This window comes from Tursiops truncatus, chromosome 3 (genome assembly GCF_011762595.2).
Source record: "Tursiops truncatus isolate mTurTru1 chromosome 3, mTurTru1.mat.Y, whole genome shotgun sequence".
Taxonomy (NCBI): Eukaryota; Metazoa; Chordata; class Mammalia; order Artiodactyla; family Delphinidae; genus Tursiops; species Tursiops truncatus.
The window spans coordinates 61,124,395-61,145,572 of NC_047036.1; the positions used below are offsets into that span (position 1 = coordinate 61,124,395).

At 36.9% G+C, this 21,178-nt stretch overlaps 1 protein-coding gene and 1 non-coding gene across 3 annotated transcripts in view; both read right to left on the bottom strand.

The window, feature by feature from the left end:
- The window catches only part of TBCA (tubulin folding cofactor A), a 98,431-nt gene that overhangs the window by 63,179 nt on the left and 14,074 nt on the right, over window positions 1-21,178 (bottom strand). The gene's annotated exons all lie outside the window — the stretch shown is intronic.
- Window positions 5,184-5,290, bottom strand: LOC117312069 (U6 spliceosomal RNA). Its single transcript, XR_004526237.1, has one exon. It is a non-coding gene; the product is annotated as a U6 spliceosomal RNA (small nuclear RNA).

Here is a 21,178-nt window from a genome sequence, read left to right on the forward strand (position 1 = left end):
AAGGGGCCTTTGCCATCTCAACCTTCATGGCTTTCAATGAAGGACTTTACTTTTTAGACTATCTTTGGAAGTGAACTTTCTGAATCTTATAAGGGCTGCATCTTTTTGCACTCTCTTATGGGACACCTCTCTCATCCCTGGTTATGCCATAATAAGAAGGCTTATTGGTTTGAGTCACTATTGAGATTAAATTGACTATATTTGAAGACAAAACTTTTTTTCTTTCAGAGAGAGATCTCTTATCCTAAACAACTGCATACTGAAAGACAAAGTTAAGTGGAAGAAGTATAACAGCTAGCCTTAGGGACTCCCTTAACGAAAGAAGAGAAATTAAACTCCACATCCAACATAAATTCCCCCTTCTAAGAATCCAAAGAGTTAAATGCACCATTTTCTGGCACACCTGCTATTTCATGTCTAAGAACTGCAGTTCTGGAAGCTGTAGACATCTTTTTCAAAAGGCCAACATCTTACCAAGCTTGTTTTCTGTTCTGAGAACTTGGCCTGGTAACCATCAGGCTGAGGACTCCAAAATATGGCTGGGCAGAAATGTGGGTTGAACTCCATTTGCGGCTAGGGTCCTACCAAACTGCTGCCAGCACTCAGGGGAATTACAACCTAGAATTACAATGGCTATTATGAGGAATTGGATCATCCAACTGGATAAGATAATTCAAAAAGTGCACTTAATCTACAGATTGGGAGAAAATATTTGCAAATGATGCAACTGACATGTAGCAACATGGATGGATCTAAAGATTATCATACTAAGTGAAATAAGTCAGACAGAGAAAGACAAACATTATATGATATCACTTATATGTGGAATCTAAAAAGTAATACAAATGAACTTATTTACAAAACAGAAACAGACTCACAGACATAGAAACAAACTTACGGTTACCAAAGGGGAAAGGGGAGGGGGATAAACTAGGAGTACGGGATTAACAGATAGACACCACTATATATAACATAGATGAACAACAGTGATTTACTGTATAGCACAGGGAACTATATTCAATATCTTGTAATAACCTATAATAGAAAAGAATCTGAAAAAGAATATGTGTGTGTATGTGTGTGTATACATATATATATATACACACACATATACATATAAATGAAACACTTTGCTGTACACCTGAAACTAATACAACATTGTAAATCAACTATAGTTCAATGAAAAATAAAAAGTGCACTTAAAAGCAAGGGCTTCCAAATCAAATAGAATGGGATACCTATTTAATTGGTATGCAGGAGCCTCAAAAAGACTTCAAAACCCCAAAATAGCTTCACTGAAAGATCTGTTATAAAAGGTTTATGAAAAAATGAAGACATGGGAGCTACCTAAAACAGGAGGACACTGAGACTAACGTTACTCCTAGGGTTCCCCTCTATCCTTCTTTTCCTGAGTACTCATGTTTCACTAATTCTCTATCTGAATTGCCTTTCCACTCTGAAGAGACTATTAAACAGTTACCTTTTAAAGTAAGACCACTTGAGGCTACAGGTGATCCTCTTTAGATATCTTTCATTCCTTAGCCAAAGGCCAAACTAAGGACCATAGTTCAAAAGAATGTCTTAAAGTAGAGAGGATCCTTAAAAGTTTCTGTAAATGGATTACTTTCTGAGATTAGTGGATAATAACATGGGCAGAAAATAAGATGGGGGGCAACTGGTGTGACTGAACTTGTGCCCATAGCTGATATTCAGAGCCTGATAGAAAATTTTTTATGCCTTCTCCCCTATGTGAAAATAAAACTATGTACCCAGAGAGAAACAAGCAAATTGAGAATAATGTAGGTGGATGGGCGGATCAACCTATGACGTCATTTAAGTTACAACCCAAATCTTTTGAGGACAAATCATTGCAAAACTGGAAATGCTGCTCTAGAGGCCCATTCAAGTTCCACCCATCGCCAAACCTCCCCTATTAACTAAAAACGGCTTGTAACCTCTCTGAGAACTCTTATCCAGACCATCCCCAATACCTCAGAATGAAGGGAAAGAACAGAAACAGAGGCTTTTAAAAAATACACAGTGCTATAGAAACACCCTTGCCCAAAATCTAGTTCAAGGACAAATACAAATCTTAGGTGCCTTCTCACAGATATTTGTTTCTAAAAAAGCTTTAGCCATCTGAGCAGATAAACTTAACTTATTCCAACTGTTATTTATGACTAGTGAGTTTTGTAGTCATACCTGATTCATGGCAAAAAATTTTTTTCATAAGATCTACATTTCTATCTGTATGTTTATTGTATGTCTATCTATGTATGTTATAGACAAGGTACTTTTTTTTTTAACCTCTGAATGGTATTGCCAAAATTCACTTATAAAAGAGCACTATGTAATTAGCATAAAATCAAACTTTTATAAATTAAGTATTTTTAAATCTCAGAAACACATCAGAAACTAACTCAAATGTTTTTTCAAGTTCCTGTGATCTATGATCATTTTTGGTAAATAAGAGCTAGTTTAAGTTCGTTGGTTTATTAATACAAGCATGTCTTTTAGAGGTATCAACATTAAGTATAATACTTTCATTCTTCCTAGGTTTAAAGTCAAATAAGTTCATGATATCTGTTACAAAATTTGTCAGCCAAAAAAAAAAACTCAGGATGATGACTGACATTGCCTAAGGTCTGATAAAGTTTTTGTAGGTAACCTGAACATGACTGTTAAGAACACATGAATTAAATAAATATAAATGAGGTAAGAGATTTAGGTGAACTTTTTAGTAATGAAAAAGTAATAAAGAACTTTCTTTTATGATTAAAGAGTTTCCCAAATCTCCTTGGTAACTTACACCCTTAAAGTTTTGCTAAATTAAGTTAAATAATGGTTAAGTTAAATTCATTGAATATCTAGGTCATTTCTAAATAAGATAAAACACAGAAAAATTAATTATTAAACATAGGTTTATCTACTTTTGGATTTCTATTACAGAGAAACTAAAGAAAAAAAATGGGTATGAGAAGCAAACATGTCTTCTGCCACAATGAAAGACTGTAATATTTAAAAGGGTACATGTTTCTAGAAATTATGAAATGTATTCATAAATTTGACAATCTAATGCCAGTTTAATAGTTCATAATTGCTTAATTCTTATTTCTCACTAGAAATTAAGGTTTCTAAGGATTAAAAATTCTAGTTAATGTATGTAATTAAGCCTATACATACAATATACAGGAAATAATAGGAGAAACAACTCTGTATGCAAGAAAACTAGGATATGTTTTTGGCCAAGGAGAATATGAGATATGGAGATGTGGTTTTGCTTAGAGAGAGAGAGAGAGAGAGAGAGAGAGAGAGAGAGAGAGAGAGAGAGAGGGAGGGAGTTTTAACTTGTGTGGTCAAGAAGGCTAAAATAATGAATTTTATTATAAGAGTTATGAAATTAAGCTTAAAAATCAGCAGTGTCCTTACTTAAAACTGGAACTTAATTTTTTTCATCTGTTAAAAGGACAAAGTTCTGTTGGACTATTGGTCATCTCCTGATAAGAGATTATGAAAGATTTTTTATCTTTTAAGTAATCTGCCTAGAAAGCCAAGATTTTGTGTATTTTAATTTTGTCTTGATCAGGTCTTTGATTACTTTAGGAAAACTGAGTCCTCAATACTAAAAGAGCTAAATTTTGCTTTCAACTGTGTAACCTTTTGTATTTGCCTTTGTAATCTTGTATTATCACTTTGGTCAAATAGATAATTAAGTATTGTTTCATAACGATCTGTAATCCTATTTAGTCAAGTGTCCAAACCTTTTAATATTTTTGACAAACTTCCCAAAACCAAATACTAAAGTCCTTCTGACCTCTCGCTAAATTTGGGATTTTTCAGAGGGCCCCTAAAACATCTCAAAGGATTTGCTCTTCTTATAAAAAGAGAGATGCTACATTAACTAGGCTTATTTGGTATGTTAAATTACGTGGTAAGCATCGTCAAATAAGTGATGCTAAAACCTTCTTACATTACATTTGTGTAGATCTATGTTATTAACATAATTGCTCCTGAAATAATAAGAAATTCTTACTGATGTGTCTTGGTATTATGTTATCAGCCATAATTCTAGTTACTATCCTAAAATGTTGAATGTCACAGAAATAACCAAACTTCCTGGTCAATTCCATTATAATGAACTCTCATCAAATCTGTAATAACGTATATTTAAATCATTTGTTATTTACAGTTACTGTTGTACTCTGATGCTTTACAAGAATGTTCCTATAAAAATGTTCCTGTAAAACTGTTTCATCTTCAAGGAGATTCACAGAAAAGACCTGAGAAATACTCCAGAATGCAGGTTTTTGATAAGTTTAGGATCTATATAACATGGAACTGGGTAAAAATTACTAAAACTTTAATAGAAAACTGATTCATAAAGCTGCTAACCTAAGATGAAGATCAACAACAATTAATTACAAGAGACTACATGAGCTAATAAGGATGATAATTTTTATGACTTCTCATGATGGTTCTCTAATGTTTTGTTTTTCAGATATAAGGAAACCTTTCCTCTTAAGCTCACTATGACTTTCAGCAATTTGGTAAATTATACCTTTGGAAGCAGAACTGAATCATTTATTTCTTTCTCCCTATCCGATCCTTCCAGAATTTGGAAACTCGTAGTGAATATTCTTATTTACATGGCAGTATAGTTACTTGCATAAATTCAAAAGGAATCTGCTCTACTTATAACAGGATACAACTGGAAACATTGGTTGTATTGCCAAGGCTTTGGCTGGAATGTCATGTTTGAGAATGTCCATAGACTCAGGTATGACCAAACAGCTTTAAGGAACTAAGACTGACTTTATAGAGACAATAAAGCCCCCTGGAAAAACAGCTTGGTAACTTGCTTACAGGGTTCACAGCAGCCTTACCAGACGAGTCAGGAAGGTCACTTCCTGGCAGGTACAGGTACCTTGGGATTTTGGGGGGCCTCAAGAAGGGAGGAATTCACCCAAGTCTACAGGTATTACATGAGAGTCTTATGACAAGCTCTTGGCTTGGCTTCCTGGGCTTGAGAAGTAATATTTTAAAATTCCTTCTGAGACTCCTTTTTTTTTCTTGTAATAACCTATTCTTTTTTTTTTTAAATACATCTTTATTGGAGGGTAATTGCTTCACAATGCTGTGTTAGTTTCTGTTGTACAACAAAGTGAATCAGCCACATGCATACAAAAAATATGGAACACTTCATGAATTTGCGTGTCATCCTTGCACAGGGGCCATGCTAGTCTTCTCTGTATCATCTCAATTTCAGTATATGTGCTGATGAAGCAAGCACTGACACTCCTTTTGAAAAAGTTCTAGGAAAGCAGATTTAAAAGAGCCTATATGATCAATTGCTATTATTGCTACACTTATGTAAATAACCAGAACAAGTTTATTGAATTTAGACTTATTTTGCAAACAAGGTACTCTTACTTTGGCTACCTTTAGTTAAAATGGAGGTAATTTTAGAGAAAAAATTATGTTTCATTAATACACCTTTGTGAATATTAGATTCTATACTGTTTTTGTTTTTTTCTTAATTGGGGTATAACTGATTTACAATGTTGTGCTAGTTTCAGGTGTACAGAAAAGTGAATCTGTTATACATATACATATATACACTCTTTTAGATTCTCTGCCCCATACACCATTACAGAGTATTGAGTAGAGTTCCCTGTGCTATACAGAAGGTCCTTATTAGTTATCTATTTCATATATAGTAGTGTGTATATGTCAATCCCAATCTTCCAATTTATCCCTCCCCCCCATTAGCCTCCAGTAACCATAAGTTTATTTTCTACAACTGTAACTCTATTTTGGTTTTGTAGATAAGTTCACCTGTAGCCTTTTTTTAGATTCCACATATAAGTGATATATTTGTCTTTCTGTGTCTGTGTTATTTCACTCAATATGATAATCTCTAGGTCCATCCATGTTGTTGCAAATGGCATTATTTTGTTCTTTTTTATGGCTGAGTACCTATGGGTGCATGTATCTTTTCAAATTATGGTTTTCTCCAGATATATGTCCAGAAGTGGGATTGCTGGGTTATATGGTAGCTCTATTTTCAGTTTTTTAAGGAACGTCCATACTGTTCTCCATAGTGGCTGTACCAATTTGCATTCCCACCAACGGTGTAGTTGGGTTCCCTTTTCTCCACACCCTCTTCAGCAGTTATTGTTTGTAGATTTTTTGATGATGGCCATTCTGACTGGTGTGAGGTGATACCTCATTATAGTTTTGATCTGCATTTCTCTAATAATTAGTGATGTTGAGCAGCCTTTTTTTTAATCAATCTTACTTTTTTTTTTTTTTAGATGTTGGGAGTAGGTGTTTATTAATTTATTTATTTTTGCTGTGTTGGGTCTTCGTTTCTGTGCGAGGGTTTCTCTAGTTGTGGCAAGCGGGGGCCACTCTTCATAGCGGTGCGCAGGCCTCTCACTATTGCGGCCTCTCTTGTTGCGGAGCACAGGCTCCAGACCCGCAGGCTCAGTAGTTGTGGCTCATGGGCCTAGTTGCTCCGCGGCATGTGGGATCCTCCCAGACCAGGGCTCGAACCCGTGTCCCCTGCATTAGCAGGCAGATTCTCAACCACTGCGCCACCAGGGAAGCCCCTGTTGAGCATCTTTTCGTGTGCTTTTTGGCCATCTGTGTGTCTTCTCTGGAGAAATGTCTATTTAGATCTTCTGCCCTTTTTTGATTGGGTTATTTGTTTTTTTGATATTGAGCTGCATGAGCTCTTTGTATATTTTGAAGATTAATCCCTTGCTGGTTGCTTCGTTAGCAAATATTTTCTCCCATTCTGAGGGTTGCCTTTTTGTTTTGTTTATGGTTTCCTTTGCTGTGCAAACGCTTTTAAGTTTAATTAGGTTCCATTTGTCTATTTTTGTTTTTATTTTCATTATTCTAGGAGGTGGATCAAAAAAAAATCTTGCTGTGATTTATGTCAGAGAGTGTCCTCCCTATGTTTTCCTCTAAAAGTTTTACAGTATCCAGCCTTACATTTAGGTCTTTAATCCATTCTGAGTTTATTTTTGTGTATGGTGTTAGGGTGTGTTCAATTTCATTCTTTTACATGTAGCTGTCCAGTTTTCCCAGCACTACTTACTGAAGAGACTGTCTTTTCTCCATTGTATATTCTTGCTTCTTTTGTCATAGATTATGTGACTGTAAGTGCATGGGGTTATCTCTGGACTTTCTATCCTGTTCCACTGATCTATATTTCTATTTTTGTGCCAGTACCATACTGTTTTGATGACTGTAGCTTTGTAGTATAGTCTGAAGTCAGGGAGCCTGATACCTCCAGCTCCATTTTTCTTTCTCAGGATTGCTTTGGCTATTATGGTCTTTTGTGTTTCCATACAAATTGGAAAATTTTTTGTTCTAAATCTGTGAAAACTGCCATTGGTAGTCTGATAGGGATTGCACTGAATCTGTAGATTGCTTTGGATAGTACAGTCATTTTCACAATATTCATTCTTCCAATCCCAAAACATGGTATATCTCTCCATCTGTTTGTGTCATCTTTTATTTCACCAGTATCTTATAGTTTTCTGAGTACAGGTCTTTTGCCTCCTTAGGTAGGTTTATTTCTAGGTATTTTATTCTTTGTGATGAAATGGTGAATGGGATTGTTTCCTTAATCTCTCTTTCTGATCTTTCATTGTTAGTGTATAGGAATACAAGAGATTTCTGTGTATTAATTTTGTATCCTGCAACTTTACCAAATTCGTTGATGAGCTCTAATAGTCTTCCAATAGCATCTTTATGATTTTCTATGTATAGTATCATGTCATCTGCAAACAGTGAGAGTTTTACTTCTTTTCCAATTTGAATTCCTTTTATTTCTTTTTCTTCTCTGATAGTCGTGGCTAGGACTTCCAAAACTGTTGAATAAAAGTGGCGAGAATGGACATCCTTGTCTTGTTCCTGATCTTAGAGGAAATGCTTTCAGCTTTTCACCATTGAGTATGATGTTAGCTATAGGTTTGTCATATACGGTCTTTATTATGTTGAGGAAGGTTCCCTTTAAGCCCACTTTCTGGAGGGTTTTTTTTTCTTTTATCATAACTTTGTCAAAAGCTTTTTCTGCATCTATTGCAATGATCATACGGTTTCTATTCTTCAGTTTGTTAATGTGGTGTATCACATTGATTGACTTGTGTATATTGAAGAATCCTTGCATCCCTGAGATAAATCCCACTTGATCTTGGTGTATGACCCTTTTAATGTATTGTTGGATTCTGTTTGCTAGTATTTTGTTGAGGATTTTTGCATCTATGTTCATCAGGGATACTGGCCTGTAGTTTTCTTTTTTTGTGACATCTTTGTCTGGTTTTGGTATCAGGGTGATGGTGGCCTCATTGAATGAACTTGGGAGGTCCTCAGCAATCTTTTGGAAGAGTTTCAGAAGGATAGGTGTTAGCTCTTCTTTAAATGTTTGATAGAATTCGTCTGTGAAGCCATCTGGTCCTGGACTTTTTGTTTCTTGGAAGATTTTTAATCACAGTTTCAATTTCAGTACTTGTGATTGGTCTGTTCATATTTTCTATTTCTTCCTGGTTCAGTCTTGGAAGGTTGTGTCTTTTTAAGAATTTGTCCATTTCTTCTAGGTTGTCCATTTTATTGGCATATAGTTGCCTGTAGTAATCTCTTATGATCCTTTATATTTGTGTGGTGTCAGTTGTAACTTCCCTTTTTCATTTCTAAAATTGTTGATTTGAATCCTCTCCCTTTTTTTCTTGATAAGTCTGTCTAAAGGTTTATTGATTTATCTTCTCAAAGAACCAGCTTTTAGTTTCGTTGATCTTTGCTGTTGTTTTCTTTGTCTCTAGTTCATTTATTTCTGCTCTGATCTTTATGACTTCTTTCCTTCTACTAACTTTGGGTTTTGTTTGTTCTTCCTTCTCTAGTTGCTTTAGGTGTAAGGATAGGTTGTTTGAGATTTTTCTTGTGTCTTGAGGTAAGATTGTATTGCTATAAACTTCTCTCTTAGAACTGCTTTTGCTACGTCCCATAGTCTTTGGATTGTCATGTTTTCGTTGTCATTTGTCTCTAGGTATTTTTTGATTTCCTTTTTGATTTTTCCAGTGATCCACTGATTCTTTAGTAACATATAGTTTAGCCTCCATATGTTTGTATATTTTACAGTTTTTTTTTTCTGTAATTATTCTTATCTCATAGTGTTGTGGTCAGAAAAGATGCTTGATATGATTTCAAGTTTCTTAAATTTATCAAGGCTTGACTTGTGACCCAAGATGTGATCTATCCTGGAGAATGTTCCGTGTGCACTTGAGAAGAAAGTGTGTTCTGCTGCTTTCAGATGGAATGTCCTATAAACATCAATTAAGTCTATCTGTTCTAATGTCATTAATGTCATTTAAGGCTTGTGTTTCCTTATTAATTTTCTGTCTGTATGGTCTATCCATTAGTGTAAGTGGGGTGTTGAAGTCCCCTACTATTGTAAACTGGACTGAGTCCTGAATTCTTTTAATTTCCTCCAATATTTGGCTACAACTCTCCAAACTAATGTTTACAATTTTTCTCCCACCCTTCTGATTTGGAGTCATTGAGAACTAAAACTGCCATTTTTCCAAAGCCATACAAGCTAAAGTTAAACAACTTGATACAAACTTCAGAGAAATCACAACAGCTCATGTATGGACAATCTTTGTGCCTACTGCTGTATGGCCATTCAAAACAATCACCAAAGACATACAAACTGCAAACCAGGAAAATCTATGAGATTGTCACTACCTGCCCTCACTCCATCTGAAGATGCTTAGAGACAGACATCTAGAAATTCTCAGCTGCCTGCCTTCAGAATTCAGAAATTGGGATTACAGTCTGCCCCCAATTAACTACTATTTTTCTTTTATTTCCATAAAAATGCCTCTTGTTAAACACCTGACTGCTTGCACCGTAGGCCTACCTTGGGAAACCCACCTGCATCACTGCCTCCTGAAATGAGACACAACTGTTTAACTGAACTGACTTACTCGCAGGACTAAGACACTGATTCAGTGAGATAAAGTAAACTACCAAACTCAACTTCTGGACTGTGAAACTTCTTGGGGAAGTTGCAAAGGTGGGACGGAAGGGGTTCCAAATGAGCCTCCCTAAAATGTGCCACCTTGGCATGTGGATTGTTTTGAGCTAAAAGCCAATCAAGACCCTGAAGACTCAAGAGAAACTTCTGCCCCTCCCTTAACTACAAAGAAGAATTTAAATTGGGGGTCTTTCTCAGAATCAGAATTGTTAGCAGAAATAAATTTTATCTGAGTGACCCATCTGTATGGCAGGGCAAACATCTAATTACCAAACATCTGCTCTTCTTATTGTCCTGTAAATTGCCCTCCTCTCCTTTGAAGTCCCAGGCCCCTTTCCATTCCTTAGCCCAGGATGCCATGTGCACCTCATTTTACCCTTCTGTCTTTGACACTCTCAGGTATGTGGGGTTCCTGTATGTACAAAGTTAAATTTGACTTTCTCTTGTTAATCTGTCTCATGTCAATTTAGTTATTAGACCAGCTGAAAGAACCTTTAAAGGGTAGAGGAAAATTTTTCCTTCCCAACACAGCTTAATTCTTTCCAAACCAAAAAGATGTTAAACTGCATGTTGACAAAACAATGTATTAAATCATTAGTGGAATTATAAATAGATAAAACTCTTTGGAGGGCAACTTGCCAGTATCTCTCAAAATTTAAAACACATAAGCCACTTGAGCCAGTGAATGCTAGCAGAAAGCCACCCCAAGATAGGTCACTTTATCATATGGATAATTTTGGGCTGAAGGCAACAGAGAAAAAGCAGATACAAAAAAGTCATCTGCCCTCCCCAACTTACCTAAAAGCTGGACCTAAATTTCTAACAATGCCTTCCCTCCCCTCTCTACCACAAGACAGAAGTTAACCACCAGATTAATCACTCTAGACTCTTTAACAGCCCAGAGAGGCACCAGAGGAATCTACATAGCAAACCTACTTATTAGCCCTTACCATTCAATAGTTACCCCCCAAATATTTACCTTCTCACAATCTGCCAGAAACTCAAAGTCCTTTTCCTTTGTATTATCCCTTCTCTACAAATCTATTGTTCTTTTGTTAAGATGCTATATAAGGCCAAGTGCTAACCATCCTTTCGAGTTATTACTGAATATTCCTGTTTTTGTGTTAATAAACTTGTGTAGTTTCTTTCTTGTTAATCTGTCTTTTGTCTAATTTACAGGGTCCCAACCAGAGTATTTAGGAGGGTAGAGAAAAAAGTTTCTCCTCCCCTACACCAACAGTTCCACTTGTAGGAATTTATTCTACAGATATACCTGCACATTTGCAAAACAAAACACATACAGGAAAACTCACTGAGGTATCTTTCAGAATAAAATACTGGAACAATATAGAGGTTCATCAATAGAAAACTGGGTTTTAAAAAATATGTTATGTCCATAAAGAATACTCTAAAAGAAATTGAGGCTGCTCTATATATCCTAATATGAAAGAACAAAAAATGCAATGTGCAAAAACAGTGTCTACAGAGTATATTACTGTATGGTCATGCCACTCAAGGTGGCTGTTCTCTTGTTCTCTGTACAACCCCTGCTTGACCAGTGCCTGCTTCACCTACACCCTACTCACTGGACTGACCTTCCCGTATACTTGCCCCAGGGCCCAGCTAGTGATTGTTCTTATCAAAGGGGCAGTGAGGGGCACGCACCTCTGCTAGTTTCCCTGGTAAATGATAAGCCAACCTGACATCAATTCCCCCTGTAACTGGCAATCACCCCCTACCCCACCTCTGGTGAAGACCGCCACCATGTCCTGCCCGCCATCTGCGACACACAGTGGGGTGTCATTCCAGGACCCTGCTTCAGACACGTAAGATTCCCTCTATCCATTAAACCACTGATGTCTCTGTTGCTGACTCCAGGCTCTTTCTTCAGTCTTGAAACTGGGCAAATACAGGCCTTGCAGGCCTGCAGGGTGCAGCCCAACAACTCTCATCTGTTTTTTGTTTTTAAAGACATAAATGTAAATACTTGTGCATGTACAGAATATCTCTAGAAGGATACACACACACACAAATGAGTAATGATGTTGACTTTGAGAGGGAAAAACTGGGTGGCTAGTGGATAGGGGTGGCAGACTCATGTTTTACTGTGTATCTATCTTTTGGTAACTCTGGAATTTTGTGCCATGTCTATACTGAAAATAGTTCAAAAGACTGTTTAAATATATTAAAGAGAGATGAAGGATACGATACTGTTTCTGTTCTCAAGGAACTTAAAATGTCACAGAGAGTAAATTCATTCATTTAGTAATATTTACCAATAGTCCTTTTTTATACCAGGCCTCTGGGGGATATATCCCTGCCTTCATGGAGCTTACTTCCTAGAGGAGAGTTATGTATAATATTATGGTGGCCAGAGAAAGAGAGTATAGTCCAAGTAAAGCAATAATAAGAGAGCAGACTTCTGACAATCTCAATTTTCACATCACTATTCAGAAGTAAAAACAGTCTAGGTTCCCCTAAAATAGATTAGCAGTAGCAAAAAGAACAGTGACAGACATAAGTACAAGTTACTAGAAGCAGGAACACAAAGAGTTACATTAATGGCTGACAATATTACCTGAAAGCAAGAGACAGAAAAAATTTAAAGTAAACACGAAACCAAGCTGTCACAATATAATTCAAGCATTCTCCAATTAGGGACTCAGTTACACTGCAAAGATGTTAATTATAGTCAAGTTTTTAGGATCTCAGTAGGCATGTTTTCCATGGGAAAAATGCTATACATACTTGGTGTTAAGCTTCATAAACCATCCCACAAAAGGTTATTTAACACTATTAAGTATGTGCATGCAATACTTTCTACAGGATATTATGTATACTATGGATTACTATGCTTCTAGCGAGGGAAAAAAACAGAACAGATGCCAAGAGGTGGCGCAGTGGTTGAGAATCCACCTGCCAATGCAGGGGACACGGGTTCGAGCCCTGGTCCGGGAAGATTCCAACTAAGCCCATGCGCCACAACTACTGAGCCTGCGCTCTAGAGCCCGCGAGCCACAACTACTGAAGCCCCCGCCCCCTAGAGCCTGTACTCCACAACAAAAGAAGCCATGGCAATCAGAAGCTGTGCACTGCAACGAAGAGTAGCCCCCACTCGCCACAATTAGAGAAAGCCAGCACGCAGCAACAAAGACCCAACGCGGCCAAAAATAAATTAATTAATTAATTAAAAAATAAAAAGAATGCCTCCTAAATTACTGCAGGTCTTGCAACAGAAGTGGTGACTCTTCTACTGAGGGACTGGAACAGAAGCAGGGACAGAGTCTGTGACAACAAATGGTTGGGATTAAGGCAAGATAGGTTCATCTGTCCTTTCCTCCTTCTCCTCTTTCTTCCACACCACCCCCACCCCCAATCAAAGAACAGCACTGAATAGGATAAGAGTGGAGAGGTGATGGGGAGGGTTAAAGAAAGACAGCATTCTTCCTTACTTCTGATACAGAGGATCAGATCTCAATAGGACACTGAAATGGAGAGGAAAAGAGGGGGTAAAAGTTAAGCCGAAAGCAACAGAATTTACAAAAATCAAACAAAAAACAGAGAGAGAGAGACAGAAAGAAAGGAAGGAAATCCCTAGCCAGTTCAGTAAAGGAAATCACTCCTTACATTATACATAGGTACACACCTAAATTAGGGATTCGAGAAATGGTATCAGTTAGTACTCAATTATAAGTAACACGATTTCAATTCAAGGGATTTAAACAGTACAGGGAGTTTTTGGCTCATGCAACTAAAATCCAGGGGAGGATCTGCTTCAGGGTTGCCTGATCCAGCAGATATATTATGAAATTTCTTTTTGTCTCTTCATTCTGTCACCCACAGTGCAAGCTTCATCTCAAGGCCAGATTCCCTAGTGCCAAAAGAAAGCTGCAGCCACAATCAATTACATGGAAGAAAGCACATCTGTCCCAGAATTCTAAGCAAGAGTTCTGAAGTGTACCTTGCTTAGATCAGCCTAAATCACCCTGAATCAATTCCTGTAACCAGGAAATGGAATCTGATTGGCTAGATTCACTCAGAGGCCCATTCCTAAAGCTAGAAGTGGAGCAGTTTCCCTCAAGAACATGAGCTATGTGCGTGTGGTAAAAAACGGTGGACACTGGAATGAAAATACAGGTATACATCAAGAGAAGAAAAAATAGATACTAAGGAGGCAGCCACAGTGTTCACCCCAAGATGTTCAAAATGAAGATTCAGAGTCATCACAAAATATTATGTACAGTATTGCCCATTCAAAAGACAGAAAATCTTTAGAATCATTCTTCTTACAAACAAAATTGGCTCCTGAGACTACTTCTATTTAATCTAGTACTAGAAATGCTAGTTTAAAAAGAGTAATATAAATACAGAAAATAAAAGTATCTATTTGAGACCCATATACTTTCTAGTACCAGTAGAAAATACAAAAGATGATATAAATAAATAAAAGTTAAACATCTCACCCTTGGTTGGGGGGGACAGGTAAAGAAGACTGAAAGTATGTATGTCTGCTAGATTTTTAAACCTATGGCAGTAATAATTACAAAACATATGGTACCAGATTAAAAATTATCAACAATAAATTAAAATCTTTCTCTAGAAATGCTGTACCAAACTTAAGAACTTAAGGTATCATGAATGAGAATTAACAGAAATCATTATCTCAAAAAGATTCTGTACTCCTATGTTCACTGCAGCATTATTCACAATAGCTAAGACATGGAAACAACCTCAGTGTCCACTGACATGAATGGATAAATAAATGTGGCTTAAAACATAAATGTAAGTCTAAGAAAGGAGGTCTTTTGCCCATTTTTCTTTAGGTCTTCTGTCCATTTTTTGATTGGACTGGGTTTTTTTTGTTATTGAGTTGTATGAGCTGTTTGTCTATTTTGGAAATTAAGCCCTTGTTGGTCACATCATTTGCAAATATTTTCTCCCAAGCCATAGGCTGTCTTCATTTTGTTTATGGTTCCCTTTGCTATGCAAAAGCTTTATAAGTTTGATTAGGTACCATTTGTTTATTTTTGCTTTTATTTCTATTGCCTTGGGAGACTGACCTAAGAATACATTGCTACGATTTATGTCAGAGAATGTTTTGCCTGTGTTTCTTCTAGGACTTTCATGGTGTCATGCCTTATACTTAAGTCCTTAAGCCACTTTGAGTTTATTTTTGTGTATGGTGTGAGGGTGTGTTCTAACTTCACTGATTTACATGCAGCTGTCCAACTTTCCCAACACCACTTGTTGAAGAGACTGTCTTTTCCCTATTGTATATTCTTGCCTCCTTTGTTGAAGATTAATTGACCATAGGTGTGTGGGTTTACTTCTGGGCTCTCTATTCTGTTCCATTGATATATATGGCTGTTTCTGTGCCAATATCATGCTGTTTTGATTACTGTAGCTTTGCAGTATTGCCTGAAGTCTGAGAGGGTTATGTCTCCAGCTTTGTTCTTTTTCCTCAGGATTACTTTGGCAATTCTGCGTCTTTTATGGTTCCATATAAATTTTAGGATTATTTGTTCTAGTTCTGTGAAAAAAGTTGTCAGAAACTCGATAGGAATCACATTAAATCTGTAAATTGCTTTGGGTAGTATCACCATTTTAACAATGTTAATTCTTCCAATCCAAGAACATGAGATATCTTTCCATTTCTTTGAATTATCTTCAATTTCCTCCATTAATGTTTTATACTTCTCAGCATATAAGTTTTTCACCTCCTTGGTCAGGTTTATTTCTCAGTATAAAAAAAAAATGTGTACACAGACACACACATACCTACACCTACACACCTACACACACACCCCCCCCCACACACACCCCCACACACACTGGAGTATTATTCAGCCACAAAAAAAAGAAGGAACTGCTATTTGGGCCAACATGGACAAACTTTGAGGGCATTACGCTAAGTGAAATAAGTCAGACAGAGAAAGACAAATACTGTATGATCTCACTTATATGTGGACTCTAAAAAAACCACACTCATAGTTTTGGTTTGGTTTAGTTTGGTTGCCAGAGTTGAGGGATAGAATTGGGGAGAATGGGTGAAGGTGACCAAATGGTACAAGCTTCCAGTTATAACATAAATAAGTACTGGGGATGTAATGTACAGCATGGTAACTGTAGTTAACAATACTATATTGTATATTTGAAAGTTGCTAACAAAGTAGATCTTTAAAGTTCTCATCAGAAGAAAAAGACTGTAACTACGTGAAGTGATGTTAACTAAACTTATTGTGGTAATCATTTTGCTATATATATATATTGCAAACCATTATGTTGTAAACTTTGAATAAATATAATGTTATATGTCAATTATATCTCAATAAAACTGGAAAAAAAAATTAAAGAATTAACATAACATGGAAAAGAATTATTTAAAAATATTGTTAGTCTTCTTTGGCCTCAGCGCCTGAGCAACCCAGAACCAAAATGGTTTTCAGCACCCACTATACAGACTGCTGTCTGCAGACCTCCTCTCTCAGCTCCCAAGCATGCAACATTGAATGCACAGTCCTGGAAATGGATAGGGTTGCCCTTTCCAAGGGAAGCCCCCTTCCCACCAGGTAAAAACCCTGGGCTGCCTGAGGGATGTACATTATTCTACACAAGGAGGAAGGAAGTAATTAAGTATGTGGTTGTGGGACTGGAGCCTCACATCCACTTTACACTCTTTATCTGTGGGGATGCTTATATTAAAAGATAATCAGGACTTCGCTGGTGATTTGGAAAACACCAAATCAGGTATAAGGTAACCACACCTCTCCAGCATTCATTATTTGTAGACGTTTTGACGATGGCCATTCTGACTGATACGAGGTTGCACCTCATTGATTTGCATTTCTCTAATAATTGGCGATGTGGAGCATCTTTTCATGTGCCTGTTGACCATCTGTATGTCTTCTTTGGAGAAATGTCTGTTAAGGTCTTCTGCCCATTTTTTGATTGGGTTGTTTTTTTGTTGCTGAGTTGTACGAGCTGTTTGTATATTCTGGAAATTAAGCCCTTGTCAGTCGCATCCTTTGCAAAGATTTTCTCACAGTCTGTAGGCTGTCTTTTCATTTTGTTCTTGATTTCCTTTGCTGTGCAAACGCTTGTAAGTTTGATAAAGTCCAATTTGTTTATTTTTGATTTTATTTATTTTGCCTTGGGAGACTGATCTAAGAAAGTATTGCTACAATTTATTTCAGAGAATGTTTTGCCTACGTTCTCTTCTAAGACTTTTATGGTGTCATGCCTTATATTTAAATCTTTAAGCCATTTTGAGTTTATTTTGTGTATGGTGTGAGGGAATGTTCTAATTTACATGTGGCTATCCAGCTTTCCTAACGCCACTTGCTGAAGAGACCTCTTTTCTCCATTGTATAGTCTTGCCTCCTTTGTTGAAGATTAATTGACTGTAGGTAATGGCTTTATTTCTGGGATCTCTATTCTGTTCCATTGATCCATATGTCTGTTTTTGTTCCAGTACCACACTGTTTTGATTACTGTAGCTTTGCAGTATTGTCTGAAGTCTGGGAGGATTATGCCTCCAGCTTTGTTCTTTTTCCTCAGGATTACTTTGGCAATTCTGGGTCTTTTGTGGTCCCATATAAATTTCAAAGTAAACAAAAAAAACCTTTAAAATCATGTCAAATAAATAAATTAATTAAATACCTAGGGATAAACCTGACCAAGGAGGTGAAGGACTTATACACTGAGAACTATAAAACACTGAGAACTACAGAACACTGATAAAGGAAATTAAAGATGTTCCAAAGAAATGAAAAGATATTCCATGCTCTTGGATTGGCAGAATTAGTATTGTTAAAATAGTCATACTACCCAAAGCAATCTACAGATTTAATGTGATCCTTATCAAATCACCCAGGACATTTTCCACAGAACTAGAACAAATAATCCTAAAATTTTTATGGTCACCTATTTTTAAAAGTTAGTAGCAATATTCATTTCAGTGATGGAGGAAAAAACTGATTATGGGAAAGTGCAGTGTAGTCTGATGAACAAAGTAATGTTTGGGGAAATTTTTCCATAAAGGTATCTTTAAAAATAGTTTCAGCACTTATAGGGGTTTCACCTTTGGGAAAATATACATGTGAAATACTTTATTCACTAATAATATAAATAAGGTATTAGAGTGATTCTTCTGTTAGAATTACCTAAAAACAATTCAAAAATCTGTCTCCTTTTTTGACATAACCTGAGTCACTGCTAGTCACCCCAACTTAAATTCTACATTCCAACCAACAAAACATCTTGCTGATGTCACCTGGATCTCAACTCTATCCTCAACTCCCATCCAGTCATTCAACAATGCTGAGCACCTAGTATATACTAGACAGTATGCTAAATGTACAAACATGGAGAAAACAGTTTTGCACTTCCAGAAGCTCAAAGAGGTGTACGATACTTCTAAAAGTATGATTAGAAGAACACCTATAACAGAATTATGCAAAGGCATTGTAAAACGTACAAATTCTTGGATCCTGCCCCACACTTACAGAATTAGAATCTTAGGGGGTAAAGCCTGAGTAAATGTGTTTTTTAAAAGTTCCCACGTTAAAATTAAAAATTAATTAAATGTACCCAAGTTAATTCTTTTACATAATAATGTTTGAGAATTATTGTTATAGTACAGTAGTTCTCAAACTCTTTGGTCTCAAAATACTTTTAAAAATTACTGAGAGCCTATGATTCTGATTGGCACTAATTCCAACATATGAGTTTTTTCCCCCCACACCAAGCGATTCTCTGACACCAGTTAGGTGTCCTACAATTTAACTCAATCCTGACACTATCTACTTAAAGACAGTACCAGATTCCACGGATTAAGGACTCAGTTCCACAAGACGCACCCACTTTGGATGCCAATCAGAAGCCCAGGTTGTTACCTATGCTTCTGACCGACTGGCTATAAATCAGAGGTTCCCAGGAACCACTCCCTGACTTGGATTAATTTGCTAAAGCAGCTCAAAGAACTCAGAAAACCAGTTTACTCACTGGTTTACGGGTTTATTACAAAGGATATTAATCAACAGACAGATGTACAGGACTGGGTCCCAAACACAGGAGCTTCTGTCCCTGTGGAGTTTGGAGCTCAACATGGTGGTATGGATGTGTTCTGGTTCACCAATCTGGAATCTTGTCCTTTTGGGATTTTATGAAGGTTTCATCAGAGAGGCAGGATTGATTAAATCACTGGCCATCAGTGACTGATTCAACCTCACGGCACTTTCCTCTCCCCAGAGGTCAGGAGATGGGACTAAAAGTTCCAACTTTTTAATCATGGTTGGTTCCCCTGGCAACAGCCCCCATCCTTAGGTTACCCAGGTGCTTTCCAAAATTGTCTAATTAACATAAGACAACTTCACTACTCTCATCATCGAGGAAATTTCAAGGGTTTTAGGAGCTCTCTGTCAGGAATGGGGAGGAAGATGAAATATATATCTCTTACTATAAATTACAATACCACAGGACCTCAAAGAACTTTTGGTTATGTGAATTATATATATTAATATTTACTGTATTAGAAATTAAAACTGGGAAATCACAAAAATATTTTAATTAAAAATGTAGTATTTGTTAATTCACTTAAAAACAACAAAATAGGGGCTTCCCTGGTGGCGCAGTGGTTGAGAGTGCGCCTGCCGATGCAGGGCACACGGGTTCGTGCCCCGGTCCGGGAAGATCCCACATGCCGTGGAGCGGCTGGGCCCGTGAGCCATGGCTGCTGAGCCTGCGCGTCTGGAGCCTGTGCTCTGCAACGCGAGAGGCCACAACAGTGAGAGGTCCGCATACCGCAAAAAAAAAAAAAAGAAAAAAGAAAAACAACAAAATAAATGTACATGTTAACAAAAATAACCTATTTTATGAAAAATAACTATATTTTCCAAAATGAAAAAATTTAGTGAGAAGAATGGCAATGCTTCACATTTTTGCAAATCTTTTAAATGTCTAGATTAACAGAAGCATCTGGATTCTTATATCTCCTTCTTCATTATAATCTGTTACAATATCACATATCATTAGTCTTTGGAAAACTCCACTACACAATTTTGTGCAAATGAAAGTGAAAAAGGCAAACAATATCTCAGTATTACTATGAAAATAACTTTGACCTTGCAAACACCCTGAAAGGGTATCAGAGACCGCCAGGGGCCCCTGGACCATACTTTGGAAACCAACAGTCTAATGAAAGCAACAGATAATTACAGTAATCCCCCCTTATCTGAGGTTTCAGTTACCCCCAGTCAACTGCAGTCTGAAAATATCAAATGGAAAATTCCAGAAACAAACAGTAAGTTTTAAATTGCATGCACATTCTGAGTACTGTGGTGAAATCTCATACTGTACTGCTTTGTCCCACCCAGGATGTGAATCATCCACACTGTATACACTACCCACTCGTTAGTACAGGAAAAAACATAGTAGATACAGAGTTTGGTACTATCTGCAGTTTCAGGCACCTACTGCAAGTTTTTGAACATATCCTCCATGGATAAGAGAAGGCTACTATACAAAGTTCTTTGAGAACACAGAGAAGGGAGACAGACAGGAAACTTCTGCAGAGGTGGTGACATCTCCTGAGACTTGAGCCCAAATCCTTACACACTAGGTAGGCCCTGTAGGATCTATATCTTCTCCCTCCTACTTTTCAAGGTGTCTCCTACCCCTCCTCCTCTTTCTCACTTGGTTGCTCCTCCTCAAACTGGCCAATCTTTCTCTCTTCTTCAAGGCTTTGTATCTACTGTTCTTTTGTCTGAAAGGCTCTTCCCCCATACAGTCCATGGCTCTTCTTGGCCATACCTGGCCATCATGAAGATTAAGGACAGCTATACCCTTGTATACCTGTAATCCATTCAGGGCCCATTCCTTAGAAAATTCTGCCTTATACTAACTGTTATATATGTGCACTAGAAGCCATATTTAACAAAGTACATGGTAGCATCATTTGTAAAAGTGGAAAAAAATAAAACTAAATATCCATCAACATGAGAATGAAACAAAACACTAGTAAATTCACGCAACAGAATGAATTAGAGCTGAATGTTTCAACATGAATAAATCTCGAGAACAGTAATATGCACAAAAAGTAGGCTAAAGAAAGATTCCTACAATATGACACTACTT